This window comes from Stegostoma tigrinum, chromosome 18 (assembly GCF_030684315.1).
Source record: "Stegostoma tigrinum isolate sSteTig4 chromosome 18, sSteTig4.hap1, whole genome shotgun sequence".
NCBI classification, from domain to species: Eukaryota; Metazoa; Chordata; class Chondrichthyes; order Orectolobiformes; family Stegostomatidae; genus Stegostoma; species Stegostoma tigrinum.
In genome coordinates, this window is record NC_081371.1 from 62,916,482 (window position 1) to 62,940,183 (window position 23,702).

The 23,702-nt window shown below is 54.0% G+C and overlaps 1 protein-coding gene across 5 annotated transcripts in view; it reads left to right on the forward strand.

Moving 5' to 3' along the window:
* Positions 1-3,289: 3,289 nt before the first annotated feature.
* osbpl8 (oxysterol binding protein-like 8) overlaps positions 3,290-23,702 on the forward strand; it is a 332,940-nt gene continuing 312,527 nt past the window's right edge. For 3 of the 5 annotated variants that reach the window (XM_059652607.1, XM_059652612.1, XM_059652611.1), the window contains exon 1: positions 3,320-3,404. The gene's annotated coding sequence lies outside the window, so the exon portion shown is untranslated. Of the gene's footprint in view, positions 3,405-13,367; positions 13,409-23,702 lie in introns of those variants that run through there. The other 2 variants (XM_059652608.1, XM_059652610.1) reach the window with 2 other exon arrangements.

A 23,702-nucleotide genomic window follows, 5' to 3' on the forward strand; every position in this document is an offset into this window, starting at 1 on the left:
GTAACGAGGCTGAGCGTCAGAAGACAGATGTTGAAAGAAAGCTGATTGTGTGACTGGAGGCTTGTGTGTGGTGGAATACCACTGGGATTAGTGCTGGGTCCCTTAAAGTATATATAGATAAATACATGATATAGAAGGAAATGTGTGGAGATGGTTGATAAGTGCGTTTGCAGTTGACAGGAAGATTGGCCGGGTAGCTAACAATGAGGAGGTGGTCTTTCCAGGAAGATGGCCAGAGGGGGCCAATCAATGGTAGATCGAATATAACCTCAAAAATTGTGAGGTGATGCACTATGGAAGAAGTAACAACACGGGAACACTCCATGAATGGCAGGACACTCAGAAACCCAGAGGAACAAAGTGATCTCTTGCAGATCCCTGATGTTGGCAGGACAGGTTAATAGGGGAGTTAAAAATACATAAGGTACATTTGCCTTTGTCAATTGTGGCATAGATTATCACAGCAAGGAGCTTATGTTGAAGCTATACAGGACTTTGGTTAGGTCACAGCTGGAATACTGCGTGCAGTTCTGGTCACCTCACAATCGGAAGGATGAGACTGCATTGGAGGGGGTGCAAAGGCGATTCACCAGGATGTTGCCTGGGATGGAGCATTACAGCGATGAGGAGAATCTGGATAAGCTCAGGTTGTTTTCTTTAATGTCTTCAAGAGATGGTTAAATGTAGCACTTGGGACAAATGGGAACAAAGGTTAAGGAGAGAAAGCAGGATTAGGCTATTGTGTTGGACAATCAACCATGGTTGCGATGAATGGCAGAGCAGGCTCAAAGGGCCGAATGGCCTCCTCCTGCTCCTCTATGTTTCTTTGGAGCAGAGAAGCTGAGAGGGGACCTGACAGGGGTGTAGAAGATTAAAAGGGGCATGGACAGGATGAATAGAAAACAACTGTTCCTGTGGGTTGAAGAGTCAACAACAAAGCAGCATAATTTTAAAGTAAAAGACAAGAGAATTCAGAAGGGATTTGAACAAAAACTTTTTTTCATCCAGAGGATGGTGGGAATCTGGAACTCACTAGCCGTAAGAGTGGTTGAGGCAGAAACCCTCATTGCATTTAGGAAGTGTTAAGGTGTACACTTGCAATGTCAAAGTTTTTCTTTCTTTATTCATTCATGGGATGAGGGTGTTGCTGGCTTGGCAGCATTTATTGCCCATCCCTAGTTTCCCAGGGGGCAGCTGAAAGTCAACCACATTGCAAGGTGCACGTGATACTGGGCAAATTGCTGGAAAATGGGATTGGAAAAAGTGGTTCAGAGATAATGGGAACTGCAGATGCTGGAGAATCCGAGACAACAAAGTGTTGGAGCTGGATGAACACAGCAGGCCAAGCAGCACCTTAGGGGCAGGAAAGCTTGGAGGTGCCCAGGGAGTCCGCAACATTGTCGCCGGACCCCATGAAGTGTCAAGTTTCAAGGAAGTCTTCTGCCGATTACTATGTACTGTCCTCCCTCCGCTGATGAACCAGTGATCTTCCGTTTGAGCAACACCTGGGAGGAAGTACTGAGAGTGGTAAAGGCACTAAAATTGCAGGTGCGGGATATCAATGTCCACCATCTAGATTGGCAACAGTTCTACTTACTGTGCTGGTGGTGTCCCAAAGGATATAGCTGCTCAGCTGGATCTGTCGCAGGTGTTGAAGGAACCAGCACAAGGGAAAATCCAACTTGACCTGATCCTTGCCAATCTGCTGGCTGAAGATGCATTTGTCCAAAGACATTACAAGTAAGAGTGACCATAGAATAGGCCTTGTGGAGATGAAGTCTTGTCTTCATATTGAGAATTCTCTCCAGCATGTTGTGTGGTACTATCACCACACGAAATGGGACAAGCTTCAAACAGATCTAGCAACTGAAGACTGGGCAGCCATGAAGTGGTGTGGATCATCAACAGCATCAGAACTGTACTCACAATCTGAAACCTCATGGCATGGCATATTCCCTAAACAACCATTAACATCAATCCAGAGAATCAACCCTGGTTCAACGGAGACTGCAGGAGGATATGCCAGGAGCAGCACCAGGCATACCTGAAGTATACCTGAAGTATTAGATGACATGTCCATCATGGGCCTCCTGCACTGCCACAATGATGCCACCGAAGGTTGCAGGAACAGCAACTCATATTCCGCCTGGGAACCCTGCAGCCATATGGTATCAATGTGGACTTCACCAGTTTCAAAATCTCCCCTTCCCCAACTGCATCCCTAAACCAGCCCAGTTCGTCCCCTCCCCCCACAGCACCACACAACCAGCCCAGCTCCTCCACTCCACCCACTGCATCCCAAAACCAGTCCAACCTGTCTCCGCCTCCCTAACCTGTTCTTCCTCTCACCCATCCCTTCCTCCCACCCCAAGCCGCACCCCCATCTACCTACTAACCTCATCCCACCTCCTTGACCTGTCCATCTTCCCTGGACTGACCTATCCCCTCCCTACCTCCCCACCTATACTCTCTCCACCTATCTTCTTTTCTCTCCATCTTCGGTCCGCCTCCCCCTCTCTCCCTATTTATTCCAGTTCCCTCACCCCATCCCCCTCTCTGATGAAGTGTCTAGGACCGAAACGTCAGCTTTTGTGCTCCTGAGATGCAGCTTGGCCTGCTGTGTTCATCCAGGCTCGCATTTTGTTGTCTTGGATTCTCCAGCATCTGCAGTTCCCATTATCTCTGATACCTGAAGTATCAACCTGGTAAAGCCATATTGGATTTGAAACACTTCCAATGTAATTTTTTGTTTTATCCTCTGTGACTGCCTTTTTGGTGTCTATCAAGACCAGTATTTGAGGGAATGACACCAGCAGACCGCAACCTCATCCTGACCCCCAAACAGAAGACCGTAAGATCGCAGAGTAGGCCATTTGGCCCATTGAGTCTGTTGTGCTAAACAATCATGACTAATAGGTTTGTCAATTCCATTCTCCTGCCTTGTCCCCGCAATCCTCAATCCCCACACCCTGACATTCTCACCCGACCCGAAAGTCTGCCCCACCCTCACGCCCACCTTCACTCTGTCCCTTTCTCGTCTCCCTCATCTCCGTCTCTCATATATTGTTTTTGACATAATTATTTCTCATGCACCCTCAAACCTCGGATGTCTTTCCCAAACATGTTTCAACAAAATACTAAAGTTAACTCCTTCTGGGGGCGGGAGCTCAAGTGCAACGAAAGCGTGCCTGGGAGGACCATGTCAGGATGGGAAGACCAGGCTGCGTGGATCAAGCTGGGGCAGCGCTTGGGACCAGGCTGCTCAATGGATCGTGAGTGAATGATCTGGAATGGGCGGGGTGCGAGATCAGGCGAAACAAGTAGCTGAAGGAGCAACAGAGCAGAGCTCGAGCCGGATCGGAGCGGCCATGGAGTGAGTGAGAAGTGGACGAGGAGGTGAGAAGGTGAGGAGTTGGAGATAGGAGATAGGGGAGAGAGAGAGATATAGATAGATAGATAGATAGGTAGATAGATAGAGACGGCCGGGCGGGTGAAGAGGGGTACTTATCGACTTAGTGAGGGTCCGGGCCGGGTTTCGAGATCGCAGACAGGGGCACCCAGCCCCCGTCGACACCCCCGGAATTCGGGCCGTTAGTCCCTCCTCCCACCCCCCACCCCCCACCCCCCCGTCCATTGCCCCCCCCACCCCCCACCCCCCACCCCCCCGTCCATTGCCCCCCACACCCCACACCCCCGTCCATTGCCCCCCACACCCACCCACCCGCCCGCCCTCTCCCATTGCCCCCCACACCCACCCACCCGCCCCCCCCTCTCCCATTGCCCCCCACACCCACCCACCCGCCCCCCCCTCTCCCATTGCCCCCCACCCCCCCCTCTCCCATTGCCCCCCACCCCCCACCCCCCCGTCCATTGCCCCCCACACCCCCGTCCATTGCCCCCCACACCCCACACCCCCGTCCATTGCCCCCCACACCCACCCACCCGCCCGCCCTCTCCCATTGCCCCCCACACCCACCCACCCGCCCCCCCCTCTCCCATTGCCCCCCACACCCACCCACCCGCCCCCCCCTCTCCCATTGCCCCCCACACCCACCCACCCGCCCCCCCTCTCCCATTGCCCCCCACACCCACCCGCCCCCCCCTCTCCCATTGCCCCCCACACCCACCCACCCGCCCCCCCTCTCCCATTGCCCCCCACACCCACCCACCCGCCCCCCCTCTCCCATTGCCCCCCACACCCACCCGCCCCCCCCTCTCCCATTGCGCCCCACCCCCATTGCGCCCCACCCCCATTGCGCCCCACGCCCGCCCCCCCTTTTGCGCCCCACGCCCGCCCCGCCCCCCCATTGCGCCCCACGCCCGCCCGCCCCGCCCCCCCATTGCGCCCCACGCCCTCACGCCCGCCCCCCCCATTGCGCCTCACGCCCGCCCGCCCCCCCCATTGCGACCCACGCCCGCCCCCCCCATTGTGCCCCACGCCCGCCCGCCCGCCCCCCCATTGCGCCCCACGCCCGCCCGCCCGCCCCCCCATTGCGCCCCACGCCCGCCCGCCCGCCCCCCCCCCCCATTGCGCCCCACGCCCGCCCGCCCGCCCCCCCCATTGCGCCCCACGCCTGCCCGCCCCCCCCCCATTGCGCCCCACGCCTGCCCGCCCCCCCCATTGCGCCCCACGCCTGCCCCCCCATTGCGCCCCACGCCCACCCGCCCCCCCGCCCCCCCGCCCCCCCATTGCGCCCCACGCCCGCCCGCCCTCCCGCCCCCCCATTGCGCCCCACGCCCACCCGCCCGCCCCCCGATTGCGCCCCACGCCCGCGCGCCCCCCCCTTTGCGCCCCCCCCTTTGCGCCCCCCCCTTTGCGCCCGCCCCCCCATTGCGCGCCCCCCCATTGCGCGCCCCCCCATTGCGCGCCCCCCCCATTGCGCGCCCCCCCCATTGCGCGCCCCCCCCATTGCGCGCCCCCCCCCATTGCGCGCCCCCCCCCATTGCGCCCCCCCCATTGCGCCCCCCCCCCATTGCGCGCCCCCCCCATTGCACCGCCCCCCCATTGCGCCCCCCACCCCATTGCGCCCCACTCCCATTGCGCCCCACGCCCGCCCGCCCCTCTCCCATTGCTCCCCACGCCTGCCCGCCCGCCCCTCTCCCATTGCGCCCCACGCCCGCCCCTCTCCCATTGCGCCCCACGCCCGCCCGCCCGCCCCTCTCCCATTGCGCCCCACGCCCGCCCGCCCGCCCCTCTCCCATTGCGCCCCACGCCCGCCCCTCTCCCATTGCGCCCCACGCCCGCCCGCCCCTCTCCCATTGCGCCCCACGCCCGCCCGCCCGCCCCTCTCCCATTGCGCCCCACGCCCACCCCTCTCCCATTGCGCCCCACGCCCGCCCGCCCGCCCCTCTCCCATTGCGCCCCACGCCCGCCCGCCCCTCTCCCATTGCGCCCCACGCCCGCCCGCCCCTCTCCCATTGCGCCCCACGCCCGCCCGCCCGCCCCTCTCCCATTGCGCCCCACGCCCGCCCGCCCGCCCCTCTCCCATTGCGCCCCACGCCCGCCCGCCCGCCCCTCTCCCATTGCGCCCCACGCCCGCCCGCCCGCCCCTCTCCCATTGCGCCCCACGCCCGCCCGCCCGCCCCCTCTCCCATTGCGCCCCACGCCCGCCCGCCCGCCCCTCTCCCATTGCGCCCCACGCCCGCCCGCCCGCCCCTCTCCCATTGCGCCCCACGCCCGCCCGCCCGCCCCTCTCCCATTGCGCCCCACGCCCGCCCGCCCCTCTCCCATTGCGCCCCACGCCCGCCCGCCCCTCTCCCATTGCGCCCCACGCCCGCCCCTCTCCCATTGCGCCCCACGCCCGCCCCTCTCCCATTGCGCCCCACGCCCGCCCCTCTCCCATTGCGCCCCACGCCCGCCCCTCTCCCATTGCGCCCCACGCCCGCCCCTCTCCCATTGCGCCCCACGCCCGCCCCTCTCCCATTGCGCCCCACGCCCGCCCCTCTCCCATTGCGCCCCACGCCCGCCCCTCTCCCATTGCGCCCCACGCCCGCCCCTCTCCCATTGCGCCCCACGCCCGCCCCTCTCCCATTGCGCCCCACGCCCGCCCCTCTCCCATTGCGCCCCACGCCCGCCCCTCTCCCATTGCGCCCCACGCCCGCCCGCCCCTCTCCCATTGCGCCCCACGCCCGCCCGCCCGCCCCTCTCCCATTGCGCCCCACGCCCGCCCGCCCGCCCCTCTCCCATTGCGCCCCACGCCCGCCCCTCTCCCATTGCGCCCCACGCCCGCCCCTCTCCCATTGCGCCCCACGCCCGCCCCTCTCCCATTGCGCCCCACGCCCGCCCCTCTCCCATTGCGCCCCACGCCCGCCCCTCTCCCATTGCGCCCCACGCCCGCCCCTCTCCCATTGCGCCCCACGCCCGCCCGCCCGCCCCTCTCCCATTGCGCCCCACGCCCGCCCCTCTCCCATTGCGCCCCACGCCCGCCCCTCTCCCATTGCGCCCCACGCCCGCCCGCCCGCCCCTCTCCCATTGCGCCCCACGCCCGCCCGCCCGCCCCTCTCCCATTGCGCCCCACGCCCGCCCGCCCCTCTCCCATTGCGCCCCACGCCCGCCCGCCCCTCTCCCATTGCGCCCCACGCCCGCCCGCCCCTCTCCCATTGCGCCCCACGCCCGCCCCTCTCCCATTGCGCCCCACGCCCGCCTGCCCGCCCCTCTCCCATTGCGCCCCACGCCCGCCCGCCCGCCCCTCTCCCATTGCGCCCCACGCCCGCCCGCCCGCCCCTCTCCCATTGCGCCCCACGCCCGCCCGCCCGCCCCTCTCCCATTGCGCCCCACGCCCGCCCGCCCGCCCCTCTCCCATTGCGCCCCACGCCCGCCCCTCTCCCATTGCGCCCCACGCCCGCCCCTCTCCCATTGCGCCCCACGCCCGCCTGCCCGCCCCTCTCCCATTGCGCCCCACGCCCGCCCGCCCGCCCCTCTCCCATTGCGCCCCACGCCCGCCCGCCCGCCCCTCTCCCATTGCGCCCCACGCCCGCCCGCCCCTCTCCCATTGCGCCCCACGCCCGCCCGCCCGCCCCTCTCCCATTGCGCCCCACGCCCGCCCGCCCGCCCCTCTCCCATTGCGCCCCACGCCCGCCCGCCCCTCTCCCATTGCGCCCCACGCCCGCCCGCCCGCCCCTCTCCCATTGCGCCCCACGCCCGCCCGCCCGCCCCTCTCCCATTGCGCCCCACGCCCGCCCGCTCGCCCCCTCCCATTGCGCCCCACGCCCGCCCGCCCGCCCCTCTCCCATTGCGCCCCACGCCCGCCCGCCCGCCCGCCCCTCTCCCATTGCGCCCCACGCCCGCCCGCCCGCCCCTCTCCCATTGCGCCCCACGCCCGCCCGCCCGCCCCTCTCCCATTGCGCCCCACGCCCGCCCGCCCGCCCCTCTCCCATTGCGCCCCACGCCCGCCCGCCCGCCCCTCTCCCATTGCGCCCCACGCCCGCCCGCCCCTCTCCCATTGCGCCCCACGCCCGCCCGCCCCTCTCCCATTGCGCCCCACGCCCGCCCGCCCGCCCCTCTCCCATTGCGCCCCACGCCCGCCCGCCCCTCTCCCATTGCGCCCCACGCCCGCCCGCCCGCCCCTCTCCCATTGCGCCCCACGCCCGCCCGCCCGCCCCTCTCCCATTGCGCCCCACGCCCGCCCGCCCGCCCCTCTCCCATTGCGCCCCACGCCCGCCCGCCCGCCCCTCTCCCATTGCGCCCCACGCCCGCCCGCCCGCCCCTCTCCCATTGCGCCCCACGCCCGCCCGCCCGCCCCTCTCCCATTGCGCCCCACGCCCGCCCGCCCGCCCGCCCCTCTCCCATTGCGCCCCACGCCCGCCCGCCCGCCCCTCTCCCATTGCGCCCCACGCCCGCCCCTCTCCCATTGCGCCCCACGCCCGCCCCTCTCCCATTGCGCCCCACGCCCGCCCCTCTCCCATTGCGCCCCACGCCCGCCCCTCTCCCATTGCGCCCCACGCCCGCCCCTCTCCCATTGCGCCCCACGCCCGCCCCTCTCCCATTGCGCCCCACGCCCGCCCCTCTCCCATTGCGCCCCACGCCCGCCCCTCTCCCATTGCGCCCCACGCCCGCCCCTCTCCCATTGCGCCCCACGCCCGCCCCTCTCCCATTGCGCCCCACGCCCGCCCCTCTCCCATTGCGCCCCACGCCCGCCCCTCTCCCATTGCGCCCCACGCCCGCCCCTCTCCCATTGCGCCCCACGCCCGCCCCTCTCCCATTGCGCCCCACGCCCGCCCCTCTCCCATTGCGCCCCACGCCCGCCCCTCTCCCATTGCGCCCCACGCCCGCCCCTCTCCCATTGCGCCCCACGCCCGCCCCTCTCCCATTGCGCCCCACGCCCGCCCCTCTCCCATTGCGCCCCACGCCCGCCCCTCTCCCATTGCGCCCCACGCCCGCCCCTCTCCCATTGCGCCCCACGCCCGCCCCTCTCCCATTGCGCCCCACGCCCGCCCCTCTCCCATTGCGCCCCACGCCCGCCCCTCTCCCATTGCGCCCCACGCCCGCCCCTCTCCCATTGCGCCCCACGCCCGCCCCTCTCCCATTGCGCCCCACGCCCGCCCCTCTCCCATTGCGCCCCACGCCCGCCCCTCTCCCATTGCGCCCCACGCCCGCCCCTCTCCCATTGCGCCCCACGCCCGCCCCTCTCCCATTGCGCCCCACGCCCGCCCCTCTCCCATTGCGCCCCACGCCCGCCCCTCTCCCATTGCGCCCCACGCCCGCCCCTCTCCCATTGCGCCCCACGCCCGCCCCTCTCCCATTGCGCCCCACGCCCGCCCCTCTCCCATTGCGCCCCACGCCCGCCCCTCTCCCATTGCGCCCCACGCCCGCCCCTCTCCCATTGCGCCCCACGCCCGCCCCTCTCCCATTGCGCCCCACGCCCGCCCCTCTCCCATTGCGCCCCACGCCCGCCCCTCTCCCATTGCGCCCCACGCCCGCCCCTCTCCCATTGCGCCCCACGCCCGCCCCTCTCCCATTGCGCCCCACGCCCGCCCCTCTCCCATTGCGCCCCACGCCCGCCCCTCTCCCATTGCGCCCCACGCCCGCCCCTCTCCCATTGCGCCCCACGCCCGCCCCTCTCCCATTGCGCCCCACGCCCGCCCCTCTCCCATTGCGCCCCACGCCCGCCCCTCTCCCATTGCGCCCCACGCCCGCCCCTCTCCCATTGCGCCCCCCCTGCCCGCCCCTCTCCCATTGCGCCCCCCCCTGCCCGCCCCTCTCCCATTGCGCCCCCCCCTGCCCGCCCCTCTCCCATTGCGCCCCCCCCTGCCCGCCCCTCTCCCATTGCGCCCCACCCCGCCCGCCCCTCTCCCATTGCGCCCCACCCACCCCCCCCGCCCGCCCCTCTCCCATTGCGCCCCACCCACCCCCCCCCGCCCGCCCCTCTCCCATTGCGCCCCACCCACCCCCCCGCCCGCCCCTCTCCCATTGCGCCCCACCCACCCCCCCGCCCGCCCCTCTCCCATTGCGCCCCACCCACCCCCCCGCCCGCCCCTCTCCCATTGCGCCCCACCCACCCCCCGCCCGCCCGCCCCTGTCCCATTGCGCCCCCCCGCCCGCCCCTCTCCCATTGCGCCCCACCCACCCCTTCCAAGTGGTACACAACGAATGTTGGAAATTTGAAATAAGAAGATCGTTGTAAAGATTCAGCTGATCTGGCACATCTGCAGAGGGAAAGAGAGAGACTGTTTCAGTGTTTTAGAATAAATGTTTTTCGTTAGAACTGATAAGGTTTGTTCAGTTGAAACATCAACTCTTTTTCTTGCATGTGTAGCCTAACTGGGGGACAATTTCCACAACGTTTTGTTCTTACTTACACAATGATTGAATTTCCGTTTAATCATAGTAAAGAAGTTGTTTTGTGTGGGTGTAATGCAAATGTAGGTTAATTTGTTTTGAACCTGGGATGTTGTACAGCAAAGATGTTGGAGGTGTGTCATTGTGGAGCTTGTCTGCATTGGTCTTGGGAACAAGCTGCAGTGAGAATTCCTGCTTTGATCCTCAGTTAAATTGGCCCCTCAAGAGTTTTTTCAGAGTTTAGGTTTGTTTGGGAATCTCTATTTGCTCAGTCACTTCTTGGGGACTTGGCCAAACTCCTCAAGTCAGTACCTGTTCTCCTGTTTAATGCAAGATTTAAATTGTTGATCTCAGCGCTGAACCTGTTTTGTAGAGAATGTGAACTAGAAAAATATTTGATTTAGATAGAGCTTGTCAATGGAAATTTTTGTGTCATCATAATTTGTTTGCTCCTTTTTAAGTCTCTCTTCCCATCCCATTCTTTATCTCCCTCGTGTAAGGTAGTGATTGTTTGTGGGAACATAACTTTGCTGCAATCCGGAGGAGTATTCTCTGAATAACACTTGTTCACATTTGAACGTTCTCCATGAGGTCTGCTTAACAGCAAAAGGACATCTCAACTGGTTTTGATCCTGACTGTCTTCCTGAAACATGGACTTTTAGAGAGTTCCTGATTCAGGAACATGGCTGGGCTTTTCCACATGCTGGCTGACTGTGTGCTGGCGCCACCACTTGTGTCCTTAGTGGATTCTGCCTGAGAAATGACCAGTAGTGCTTCGTGAAGAAGAAGCTTGTCGTGGAAGAATAGTCAGGTGGGGAGACTTAAGTAAGAACTGGGCAACCATGCTCCATCCATGTTTGATGCCTAACAGTCATCTCTGCTTCAGAGCCTTGTGCAACACTGACTTTCCCAGATAACGGATGTTCAAATTCCATTTTGCGGCAGGTCCTCAGACATGCAGATATAGGATATATATTCAGCTGGGGCTCAGCACAATCAGCCCAGAAGATGCGTTCTGTAAAGGATATTTTTTAATGTGTTTGTTGGTATCAGTCTTTGTTTTAGGAGTTCTAGTTGTCAAAAATCTATGACACATTTGGGGAGCTGCAAGTCTGAACCTGAATCGTACCACTGCTCCAGAATGTGGACATTTCATGTTGTGCAGATATTGCAAAATAAGTGGAAGTGTTGAAATCTTGTCTGGGTTGCTTTTTGTCCCCCCCGTCAATCAGTTATGTAAAGAAAATGAAACTCTTTGGAAAACCCTCAAAGTAGAGTTCTAGCAAAAACTTGAGTATCTCTTTGTTTAGGATTCCCATTTGGTCCTCATTGATTTTTTACAGTATTTGATGACCTTGAGTGTTTTGCACTGACTTAAACTGATCAGAGGTAATGAATTGGTCAGAGCATTTATTGTGTTAAGTACGTTCGGTTTTATGATGTTAGTGTATAGCAGAGATTGGGCTGGATTCACTCCGAGTAAAAGCAGCTATACAGCTGAACTCACTGTTATGGTATACAGTTTATTGGGAATCCATTTTCATTTGTTCCATATAAATCAGAAACAAGTCAAGTGACCCTTTTGCAGAACAGAAGTGTCTGAAGATAAATCATTGGACTAAATATGTTAACTGCTTTCTGTCCACAGATGATGACTGACCTGTTGAATTTTTCTAGCAATTTCTGTTTTTGTTTCGTGTTGTTCAATAATTTGTTTTTATATTTTGCACAGCAGCTCTTATGATGTGATCTTGCAAAATGAGTCTATTTGGGTGATGAAGGTTGTGATGTTGTAATGTTTCTTCAGCGACAGTCCCATTTTTAGGATTGTTGCACTTTTATTGGAATCCAGAGAACAATACTTAAACTGCTGCCTTGCCTGAGAGGAGGATGTGAAGCTGTTCTGAAGAAGAGTCATTGGGCTTGAAATGTTAGCTGTGCTTTCTGTCTAGAGCTGCTGCCATCATCTGCTGAGTTTCTCTCGCACTTTGTTTTTATTTCAGAAGCTGGAGACTTGTTTTCTGTGTGGCCCAATGCTGTACCATGTGATTGACACGGCTAATATTTGTCACTCAGCCAATTTCTGAAAAATATTACCTGACCAGTACTACAAAGTCATTTATGAACAAAGACACGCTTTGGACCATCAAATACATGCTAGCTCTCTGTAGAACAATAAAAACAGTACTGGAGAAACTCAGCAGGTCTGGCAGCAAGAGGGAGAGCCAACCTAGCGTTTCAGTCTAATATGACTCTTTTGAAAGTGCAAGGGGCTGCCAAATGGTGTGTTTGAAAGAAGCGGAGGGAGAATGAGTATAACAAATTGTCAAGGTGCCTAGTAAAAATCACGCAGACCTCACTAACGGTGGTGGTGACGTGGAGATGTAAAATGAGTGTAAATGAAGGTGTGAAGAGGAGAAAATTGATCCATTCTACTGTGAGCAAAGTCAAAAACACATCGAATAAAAACTGAAAAAACTGTGGATGCTGTAAATCAGGAACAAAGATAAGAAGCTCAGCAGGCCTGGCAGATTCTGTAAAGGAAAAAACAGAGTTAACATTTTGGGTCCAGTGACCCTTCTTTGAAACAGGCCCTTTGACCTAGCATCGACCCTCAAAGCATCCCACACAGACACATTCTCCTATAACCCAGCTGATCTACACATCCCTGAACACTACGGACAATTTAGCATGGCCAACTCACCTAGCCTGCACACCTTTAGACTGTGGGAGGAGACCAGAGCATCCAGAGGAAACCCATGCAGACACGGGGAGAATGTGGAAACTCCACACGGACAGTCACCCGAGGGTCAAATTGAACCCGGGTCCTTGGGGCTGTGAGGCAGCAGTACTAACCACTGAGCCACCGTTCTGCCTGCCAGACGTTCATAGAAGGTTCAGAGGGGATGACGTGAAACATTAACTCTGCTTTCCTCTTCTCAGATGCTGCCAGATCTTCAAAAACGTATCTGTTGAGAGGGGTTATGTGGATAGTGGTAATAAAATTGATGACAGAGGGCTTGCGCTGAAGTGGTAGAATTTAATTTTGTGACCTAAAGGCTGAAGGTGCCTGAACAGAAATTGGGGTGTTGTCCCTTTAGCTTGTGTTGCCCAGGAAGGGAATGTTAGTATGGGGCAAGTTGACTTAACGCAATGGCAACTAACTGGATTATTGGGGTCATTCTGACAGACATCACAGACATGCTCAGCAAAGAGGTCACCCAGTTTGTGTTTGGTTTCGCTAATGTAAAGGAGACGAGTTTGAAAGAAATGCAAGTAAAATGCTGCTTCTGGAAGAGGTGTTTGCGATATCAGATAATGAGGAGGAAAGAGATGAATGGGAAAATGTTGCACTTGCATAGAGAAGTGCCATGGGGGAGTAAGAGAGTATGGAAGAATGGACTAGAGTTTTGCAGCAAGAATGGTTAGTGGAATGTTAACAGTGAAAGAGAGGACAAGATGTATTTGGAATATCCTGCTAGAGGTCATAGAAACAATGGATGATGTTCCTTGGAATGTCAAGACTGGTGGAATGGAAACAGAGGACAAGAGAAACCATTATTGCTCCTTTTTTTTTGCATTAGCAGCAGCAGGAGCGGTGAGAGCGAGGACTGGGGGCAGCCGGGAAGGTAAGTTCTTCATTTTGGCAGCGGAGCTGAGTGGAAGCGGTCGACTTGCGCGCTGGGAAGGTGAGTGAACTGATATATTTGGGCAGTGGCTATACCATTTTGGATACTGTTGGGAGGGATGGCTCACCAGGGGAAGGTAGCAATAACCAGGTTCATGGCATCGTGGCTGGCTCTGCTGTACAGAAGGGTGGGAAAAAGAGTGGAAGGGCTGTAGTCATAGGGGATTCGATTGTAAGGGGAATACATACTGTGGTCGAAAACGAGACTCCTGAATGGTATGTTGCCTCCCTGGTGCACGGGTCGGGGATGTCTCAGATCGACTGCAGGATGTTCTGAAGCGGGAGGGCGAACAGCCATCTGTCGTGGTGCATGTTGGCACCGATGATACAGGTAAAAAACAGGATGAGGTCCTACAAGCAGAATTTAGGGAGTTAGGAGCCAAGTTTAAAAAGTAGGACCTCAGAGGTAGTAATCTCCAGATTGCTACCAGTGCCACGTGCTAGTCAGAGTAGAAATGAAAGAATAGGCAGGATAAATGTGTGGCTTGAGAGATGGTGCAGGAGAGAGACGTTCACATTTTTGGGACGTTGGAACCGGTTTTGGGGGAGGTGGGACTATTACAAATTGGATGGTCTGTACCTGGGCAGGACTGGAACCAATGACCGAGGGGGTGCTTTTGCTAAAACTGTCGGGGAGGGTTTAAACTAATGTGGCAGGGGGATGGGAACCAAATGAGGAGGTTAGTGGACAGCAAGGAGGTAGAACTAAAGCCTGTCAGGAACTAGATAATTAAGTCAGTGTGACTAAGGGGAAAAGCAGACAGAGCAGATGATGAACGCAAAGGGACAGGTGGTCTGAGGTGCATTTTTTTTAACGCGAGAAGTGAATACAGATGAACTTTGGGCTTGGGTAACAGCCTTGGAGTATGATGTTATTGCTATTACTGAGACTTGGTTGAGGGAAGGACAAGATTGGCAACTAAATATCCCAGGATATAGATGTTTCAGGCGGGATAGAGAGGGAGGTAAAAGGGGTGGAGGAGCTGCAATACTGGTCAGAGAGGATATCATAGCTGTGCTGAAGGAGGGCTCAGTGGAGGACTTGAGCAGTGAGGCAATTTGGGCAGAGCTCAGAAATAGCAAGGGTGTGGTAACATTGGAGCTGCACTACAGGCCTCCCAACAGCGAGCATGAGATAGAGGTACAAATATGTGGACAGATTATGGAACGATGTAGGAGCAATGGGCTGGTGGTGTTGGGAGGTTTTAATTTTCCCAACATTGACTGGGATTCACTTAGTGCTAGGGGTTTAGATAGAGCAAAATTTGTAAGGAACATACAGGACAGTTTCATAGAGCAGTATGTAAATAGTCCAACGAGGGAAGGGGTCATACAGGACCTGGTCTTGGGGAATAAGCTCGGCCAGTTGTTGAAATTTTAGTAGGGGATTACTTTGGGAATAATGATCACAATTCCATAAATTTTACTGTACTCATTGACAAAGTCGAGAATGGTCCTCAAGGAAGAGTGCTAAATTGGGCAAAGGCTAACTATAGCAAAATTCAGCAGGATCTGGGGAATGTGGGTTGGGAGCAGCTGTTTGAGGCTAAATCCAGATTTCATATGTGGAACGCTTTTAAAGAGAGGTTGATTAGAGTGCAAGACAGACATGTCCCTGTGAAATTGAGGGATAGAAAGGGCAAGATTAGTGAACCGTGGATGACAGGTGAAATTATGTGACTAGCAAAGGGGAAGAAGGAAGCATACATAAGGCCTAGATAACAAAGTGTGGAGCTGGATGAACACAGCAGGCCAAGCAGCATCTCAGGAGCACAAAAGCTGATGTTTTGGGCCTAGACCCTTCTGAGATGCTGCTTGGCCTGCTGTGTTCATCCAGCTCCACACTTTGTTATCTTGGATTCTCCAGCATCTGCAGTTCCCATTATCTCTCATACATAAGGCCTAGGTGACTGAAAACAGACAAAGCTTTGGAAGAATATCGGGAAAGTATGACCAATCTGAAATGAGGAATTAAGAGGGCGAAAAGGGGTCATGAAATATCTTTAGAAAACAGGCTTAAGGAAAATCCCAAAGCCTTTTATTGTACATACGGAGCAAGAAGGTAACTAGAGAAAGAGTTGGCCCACTCAAGGACAAAAGAGGGAAGTTATGCAAGGAGTCTGAGAAAATGAGTGAGATTCTTAATGCATATTTTGCATCGGCATTCGAGGAGAGGGACATGACGGATGTTAAGGTTAGGGATAGATGTTTGATTACTCTAGGTCAAGTTGGCATAAGGAGGGGAGAAGTGTTGGGTATTCTAAAAGGCATTTGGGTGGACAAGCCCCCAGTTCTGGATGGGATCTATCCCACTTGCTGAGGGAAGCGAGAGAGGAAATAGCTGGGGCCTTAAGAGATGTCTTTGCAGCATCCTTAAACACGGGTGAGGTCCCAGAGGACTGGAGACTTGCTAATGTTGTCCCGTTGTTTAAGAAGGGCAGCAAGGATAATCCAGGTAATTATCGACTGGTGAGCCTGACGTCAGTGATAGGGAAGCGACTGGAGAAGATACTGAGGGATAGGATCTATTCTCATTTGGAAGAAAATGTGCTTATGAGTAATAGGCAATATGGTTTTGTGCAGGGAAGGTCATGTCTTAGCAACTTGATAGAATTCTTTGAGGAAGTGACAAAGTTGACAGATGAGGGAAGGGCTGGAGATGTCATGCACGTGGACTTCAGTAAGGCGTTTGATAAGGTTCCTCATGGCAGGCTGATGGAGAAAGTGAAGTCACATTGGGTCCAAGGTGTACTAACAAGACGGATAGAGAACTGGCTAGGCAACAGGAGACAGAGTTGTAGTGGAAGGGAGTTTCTCAGAATGGAGAATTGTGACCAGTGGTGTTCTACAGGGGACCCGTGTTGGGACCACTGTTGTTTGTGATATACATAAATGATCTGGAGGAAGGTGTGGATGGCCTGATTAGAAAGTTGCAGACAATACTAAGATTGGTGGAGTGGCACATAGTGAAGGGGACTGTCAGAGAATGCAGCAGAATACAGATAGGTTGGAGAGTTGGGCGGAGAAATGGCAGATAAAGTTCAATCTGGGCAAATGCGAGGTGACCTATTTTGGAAGATCCAATTCAAAAGCGAACTATATGGTAAATGGAAAAGCCCTGGGGACAGTTGATGCACAGAGAGATCTGGGTGTTCAGATCCATTGTACCCTGAAGGTGGCAAAGCAGGTCGACAGTGTGGTCAAGAAGGCATACGGCATGCTTTCATTCATCAGACGGGGTATTGAGTGCAAGCATTGGCAGGCCATGTTGCAGTTGTATAGGACTTTGGTTCAACCACATTTGGAGTACTGCGTACAGTTCTGGTTGCCACATGACCAAAAGGATGTGGATGCTTTGGAGAGGGTGCAGAGGAGGTTCACCAGGATGTTGCCTGGTAGAGAGGGCACTAGCTATGATGCAAGGTTGAGTAGATTGGGATTATTTTCATTAGAAAGACGGAGGTTGAAGGGGGACCTGATTGAGGTCTACAAAATCATGAGGGATATAGACAAGGTGGATAGAAAGAAGCTTTTTCCCCCAGATTGGGGGACTCAATTACTAGGTGTCACGATTTCAAGGTGAGAGGGGAAATGTTTAAGGAAGATATGCGTGGAAAGTTCTTTATGCAGTGGGTGGTGGGTGCCTGGAACGCGTTGCCAGCGGAGGTGGTGGAGGCAGACAGGGTAGTGCCATTTAAGATGTATCTAGACAGATACATGAATGGGCAGGGAGCAGAGAGATACAGATCCTTGGAAAAGAGGTGACAGGTTTAGATCGAGGATCTGGATCAGCGCAGGCTTAGAGGGCCGAAGGGCCGGTTCCTGTGTTATAATTTTCTTGTTTCTTTGTTCTGTTATGTTCTGGGACAAATGGGAAGGGATGTGGGCAGAAGCGAGGGAGATGGGGCGGGTATGGTTGAGAGTCCTGTCTACCATGATGGACGGAGGGGTAAATACTGTGTTGAAGAAGAAGCAGTTTATGTCTGAGACACCCTCATGTAAGCTGGTTTAGTTGGAACTGAGGCAATGGAGATGGAGAAACTTGTAGAATGGAATGGAGACCATCCTGGAAGTAGGGTGTGAAGAAGACATTGAGCTGATTGCACTGTTACAACGAACAGCCTGCTTGTCCACACTTGGTCGAAACGGAATAGCTTGTTTGAACAATTCAGAAGGTGCTTAATTCAAACAATTCAGAAGGATGACATGTTGGATCAATTTGGCGTTACCTGCCAGCCAGACCTGATAAGACTGGCAGGCTCTGGACCCTCGATGACTTGAATGAACCAGATGGGTTTTTGTTGGATTAATTTCTCTCGTTGAGGTGATATAGCTTAAGAATAATTTACCTGCTTCCCTATTCTGTCCTCTTACTTTTAAAGCACAGAATCCAGTGTGTTTTATTAACTTCAGTGAACTTGTCATGCTACTTTCAATGATTTATGCACTTATATATCCAGGATTCCCCTCTTGTGCATTCCAGTTAAAGTTTAGAACCTTCCAACAGCGAGGTGAAACAGACTGGTTGCATATGCTGGGTTTAACGAGGATTTTTCTGGCATATGAAGAATGAAAGATTGCGGCTGATTATAGGCCAAAAAATGGATTTCTAAATAAAGATAGAGAGTTTGCCTGAGTTACCAAGGAAGAAGGTACTGCCCGGTTCAATGAAAGAGAAGGCACCTGACAAATGGAGAAAGTAAAAATTGACAAAGAGGAGACACTAAAAAAGCTGGCTGTCATTGCAAGCTGACAGGGTGCTAGGATTGTGTCGAATACATTGTTGGGTACTGTTGGGAGTATAGGTGGAAATTGCAGTGGCACTGTTTAAAATCTTCCAATCCTCCTTAGTTACAGGAACGGCTCCAAAAGTCTAGACAATTGCAAATGTTACATCTTGTTCTGTTCTGACCTGTCAGTGTCATGTATGCGCTTTTTTTTAATCACTTCTCCTCTGAGCCTTCTGTGAATGTCTGGCCGGTGGCATGGTGGCTCATTGGTTAGCTGTGCTGCCTCACAGCCCCAGGGACACAGGTTCGATTTGACCCTCGGGTGACTGTCTGTGTGGAGTTTCCACATTCTCCCTGTATCTGCGTGGGTTTCTTCCAGATGCTCAGGTTTCCTCCCACAGTCCATAGGTGTGCAGGCTAGGTGAGTTGGCCGTGCTAAATTGACTATAGTGCTCAGGGATGTGGAGGTTAGGTGGCTTATAGGGGAATGTGTCTGAGTGGGATGCTCTGAGGGTCGGTGTGGACTTGTTGGGCCAAAGGACCTGTTTCCACACTGAAGGGATTCTACGATTTTAAGAACTGTACTGTCTACCTGATGTCTGTCACTTGCACCCTTTTCTTGCTTCACCTTATGTCTCTCTTGTCAGCCAGGGCATCCTAGGTTTGTTTTTCCTTCCAACCCACTCTAGCCTTAAAAAAAGCCAGCTATGTTTTCATTCTGCCTCCCAATTCATTTCAGGCAAATATGATTCCAGGAAAGCTTGGTTGAATATCTTGTTCCTTTCTGGCTAGTTGAACTTCCCAGGGATATGTAACTCTAGCCCATTGCTGACAGTTGATCCTGTGTTTTCCCATGAAGTGACTGCTTGGCAATGACAGTAGCTTGAGAATTCTGTTTGAAGTCTTCGTGAAGCTAATATTTTTTAAAAACAGGTGTCCTGTGAACAAAACTTGGTGCACTCAAGAACTTCTTCCCCTTCCCTTGTGTCTCAATATCACACAGTTAAGGTAAACAGTTAGTTAGTCTTCTCTACATTGCTTTACCAGGAGTTGTCTTGTTCTGAATGGTGGGTTAATATCCTGGGGTGGATATTTTGCTTTCTATAATGTTTAAATTTTAATTTATCCCATTTTTCTAAACACTCTTTGCAGGGATGTTATTATACACCTCTGCAGCTGGTGAATCTTTAATCCGAGCCTCCAGGTCCTTTAATTCTTTGAAGAGATAACAAGTAGGTTAGACCAGGGAAACCCAGTGGATGTTATCCATTTAGGCTTCCAAAAGGCCTTTGATAAGGTGCCTCATGGGAGGCTGCTGAGTAAGGTGAGGGCCCATGGTGTTCGAGGTGAGCTACTGGCTTGGATTGAGGATTGGCTGTCTGACAGAAACCAGAGAGTTGGGATAAAAGGCTCTTTTACGGAATGGCAACCAGTGATGAGTGGTGTCCCGCAGGGTTCAGTGTTGGGGGTGCAGCTGTTCACTTTATATATTAATGATCTGGATGAAGGGACTGGGGGCATTCTGGCGAAGTTTGCCGATGATACGAAGATAGATGGACAGGCAGGTAGTACTGAGGAGGTGGGGAGTCTGCAGAAAGATTTAGACAGTTTAGGAGAGTGGTCCCGGAAATGGCTGATGAAATTCAACTTGAGCAAATGCGAGATTTTGTACTTTGGAAGAAACAATACAGACATGGACTACTTTCTAAACGGTGAGAGAATTCATAAAGCAGAAGTACAAAGGGATCTGGGAGTGTTGGTCCAGGATTCTCTAAAAGTTAACTTGCAGGTAGAGTCCGTAATTAAGAAAGCGAATGTAATGTTGTTGTTTATCTCAAGAGGGTTGGAATATAAAAGCAGTGATGAGCTTCTGAGGCTTTATAAAGCTCGAGTTAGGCCCCATTTAGAATACTGTGTCCAATTTTGGGCACCACACCTCAGGAAGGACATACTAGCCCTGGAGCGTGTCCAGCAGAGATTCACGCGGATGTCCCTGGAATGGTAGGTTTAACGTGCGATGAACGGCTAATGATCCTGGGATTGTATTCATTGGAGTTTAGAAGGTTGCGGGGAGATCTAATAGAAACTTACAAGATAATGTGTGGCTTAGAAGGGGTGGATGCTGGGAAGTTATTTCCGTTAGGTGGGGAGACTAGGACCCGTGGGCACAGCCTTAGAATTAGAGGGGGTAAATTTAAAACGGAAATGAGACGACATTTCTTCAGCCAGAGTGGTGGGCCTATGGAATTCATTGCCACGGAGCGCAGTGGAGACTGGGACGTTAAATGTCTTCAAGGCAGAGATTGACAAATTCTTGATCTTAGTAGGAATCAAGGGCTACGGGGAGAGTGCAGGGAAGTGAAGTTAATATGCTCATCAGCCATGATTAATTGGAGGAGTGGACTCGATGGGCCAAATGGCCTTACTTTCACTCCTATGTCTTATGGTCCAGGGGTAAGAACATTACCATTGCACCAAACAGCTAATCTCTCACTTAATTCCATATTCCCATCTTTAACCTCTGCTTCTCACAACATTCTGCTAACATGGCTCAAAGATACAAATAGGGAAGACAAGTGGTGAGGATGACACCAAGATTCTTCAAAAGAATATAGACAGGTTGAGTGACTGGGCAAAACTTGACAAATGGAATACTTGGGGGGGGGGGGGCGGGGGCGGAAATTAAGGTTATGCACTTTGGCAGGAAGAATAGAGGAACTGAATATTATTTACATGGAGACAGACTGCAGAAGGCGGCTGAATAGAGCGATTTGGGAAACCTCCTCCATTTAAATTAAAAAGTTGGTATACTGTTGACCTTTATTTGAAAAGGAATGGAGTCTTAAAAATAGGGAGATTTTACTGAACCGAAAGAAGACACTAGTCAGATCACAGCTGGACTGTGCGCACAGTTTTGGACCCTTATCCAAGCAAAAAAATTTTGGCATTGAAAAGATTCCAGAGAAGGGTCACATAGGTTGGTCCCATGTATAGAGGTTAAGTAGATTGAGCCTGTACTCGTTGGAATGTAGGAATGTGTGAGGTGACCTTATCAAAACATACAACATTCTTAGAGAGTAGACGCAGTGAGGAGAGATAACAAGTAGTCACAGTTGTATAGGACTTTGGTTCGACCACATTTGGTGTACTGCGTACAGTTCTCGGTCACCACATTACCAAATGAACATGGATGCTTTGGAGAGGGTGCAGAGGAGGTTCACCAGGATGTTGCCTGGTACGGAGGGCGCTAGCTATGAAGAGAGGTTGAGTAGATGAGGATTATTTACTCCCTTGTGGGAGAGTCTGGGACCAGAGGCCATAATCTCAATAAGGGATTGCCCATGCAGGACAGAGGTGAGGAATTCTCAGGCCACGTTTTGTGAATCTGTGCCGTAATTTGCTACAGAGGACTGGTGAGGCTGGGTAATTTAAGTATATTCATTGCTGAGATGGGCATTTTCATCAGTTTGGAAATCACGAGTTCCAGGAAAAAGGCACAAAAGTAGAATGGAGGATGGAGATCAGCCATGCACTCATTCATTGGCAGAGCAAACTTGATGGGCTGAATGGACTTCTTGGTTGACAACATCTGGTCTTTAGCAATTTCAGTTTTAAAACTGAACGCTTGATCTAACATAATTCTAGCATATTGACTGGATCCTAAGCTTCCTGAACCACAGATCACAATGAAGATAGACAACTGCACCTCCTCCATGATAACACTGAACACTGGACGTCCCCGATAGTGCATTGTTAGCTCCCTACTGTACTTCCTTGCACACCCATGAATGTATTGCTGAATTCTGGACAAACGCTACCTCTAGGTTTGCTGATAACACCACTGTGTTGTTTGATATTTGTCCTTCCAACGAGTCAGAATACAGAAAGGAGACAGCGGGCTTAGTGACGTGCAAAGAACAAAAAAAACTACAGCACAGAAACAGGTCCTGCACTAATCCAGATCCTCCATCTAAACTTGTCACCTGTTTTCCAAGGATCTGTATCCCTCTGCTCCCTGCTCATTCATGTATCTCTCTAGATACATCTTAAATCATGCTGTTGTGCCCGCCTCTACCACGTCCCCTGGCAACGTGTTCCAAACGCCCACCACCCTCTGTGTAAAGAACTTGCCATGCATATCTCCCTTAAACTTTCCCCCTCTCACATTGAAATCATGACTGCGAGGAATGGAATCCCCCACTCTGGGGGAGAAAGCTTCTTTCTATCCACTTTGTCTATACCTCTCATGATTCATCAATCAGGTCAACCTCCATCTTTCTAATGTAAATAATCCTCATCTACTCAACCTCTCTTCATAGCTAGTGCCCTCCGTACCAGGCAACATCCTGGTGAACCTCCTCTGCACCCTCTCCAAAGCATCCATGTTCATTTGGTAATGTGGTGACCGAGAACTGTACGCAGTATACCAAATGTGGTCGAACCAAAGTCCTATACAACTGTGACATGACCTGCCAACTCTTGTACTCAATACACCGTCTGATGAATGAAAGCATGCCGTATGCCTTCTTGACCACTCTGTTTACCTGTGTTGCCACCTTCATGGTACAATGGACCTGAACACCCAGATCACTCTGTGCATCAATTTTCCCCAGGGCTTTTCCATTTACCAATAGTTGTTGAATTGGATCTTCCAAAATATATCACCTTACATTTGCCTGGATTGAACTTTATCTACCATTTCTCTGCCCAACTCTCCAATCTATCTTTATTCTGCTGCATTCACAGTCCCTTTCACTATCTGCTACTCCACCAGTCTTGCAGTGAGAATAACTTCTGTCTCAATATCTGCAAATGTGAAGAACTGATCATTGACTTCAGAAATAAGGGAGGACAACACGCCCCCATCTCCGTTGATGGGGCGGTCAGCGTCAAGTTCCTAGGATCAATGATAATGGACAACCTGCACTGGTCTTCCCACGTAGATGTGACAGCCAAGAAGGTACAACAATGCCTCTTCTCCCTCAGGCAGCTCAGGAAATTCAGCATGTCCAAAAGGTCCCTTGCCAATTTTTGCAGATGTGCCGTTAAAAGCACATTGCCCAAGTGCATAACGGCCTGATGTTGCAGCTGGCCTGCCTCAGACCGGAAGAAACTACAGAAGGTGCTATGCACAGCCCAGACCATCACAGAACCCAGCCTTCCTTTCATGGACTCCATTTACATGTATTGCTGCCACAGAATGGTGGCCAACATCATCAAAGACCCATTGCACCCCGGTAATGACCTCCTACAGCCTCTGCTGTCAGACAGGAGATACAGAAACCTGAACACACACACCAGCAGGTTTAACAAGAGCTGCTTCCCTGCCATTTTTGATTATAAATGGACTCTATAACTTCAAATAATTCAGATCTTGCCTCCTGCCCAACCTGAATGCCTTTTTTTGAGATTTTTTCAACCTTCGATCTGCAAGTCCTTGCTTACTATAATCATCGTGTACTGCTTGTAAATAAAGCTCTTCATTGTACTTAGGTACATATGATA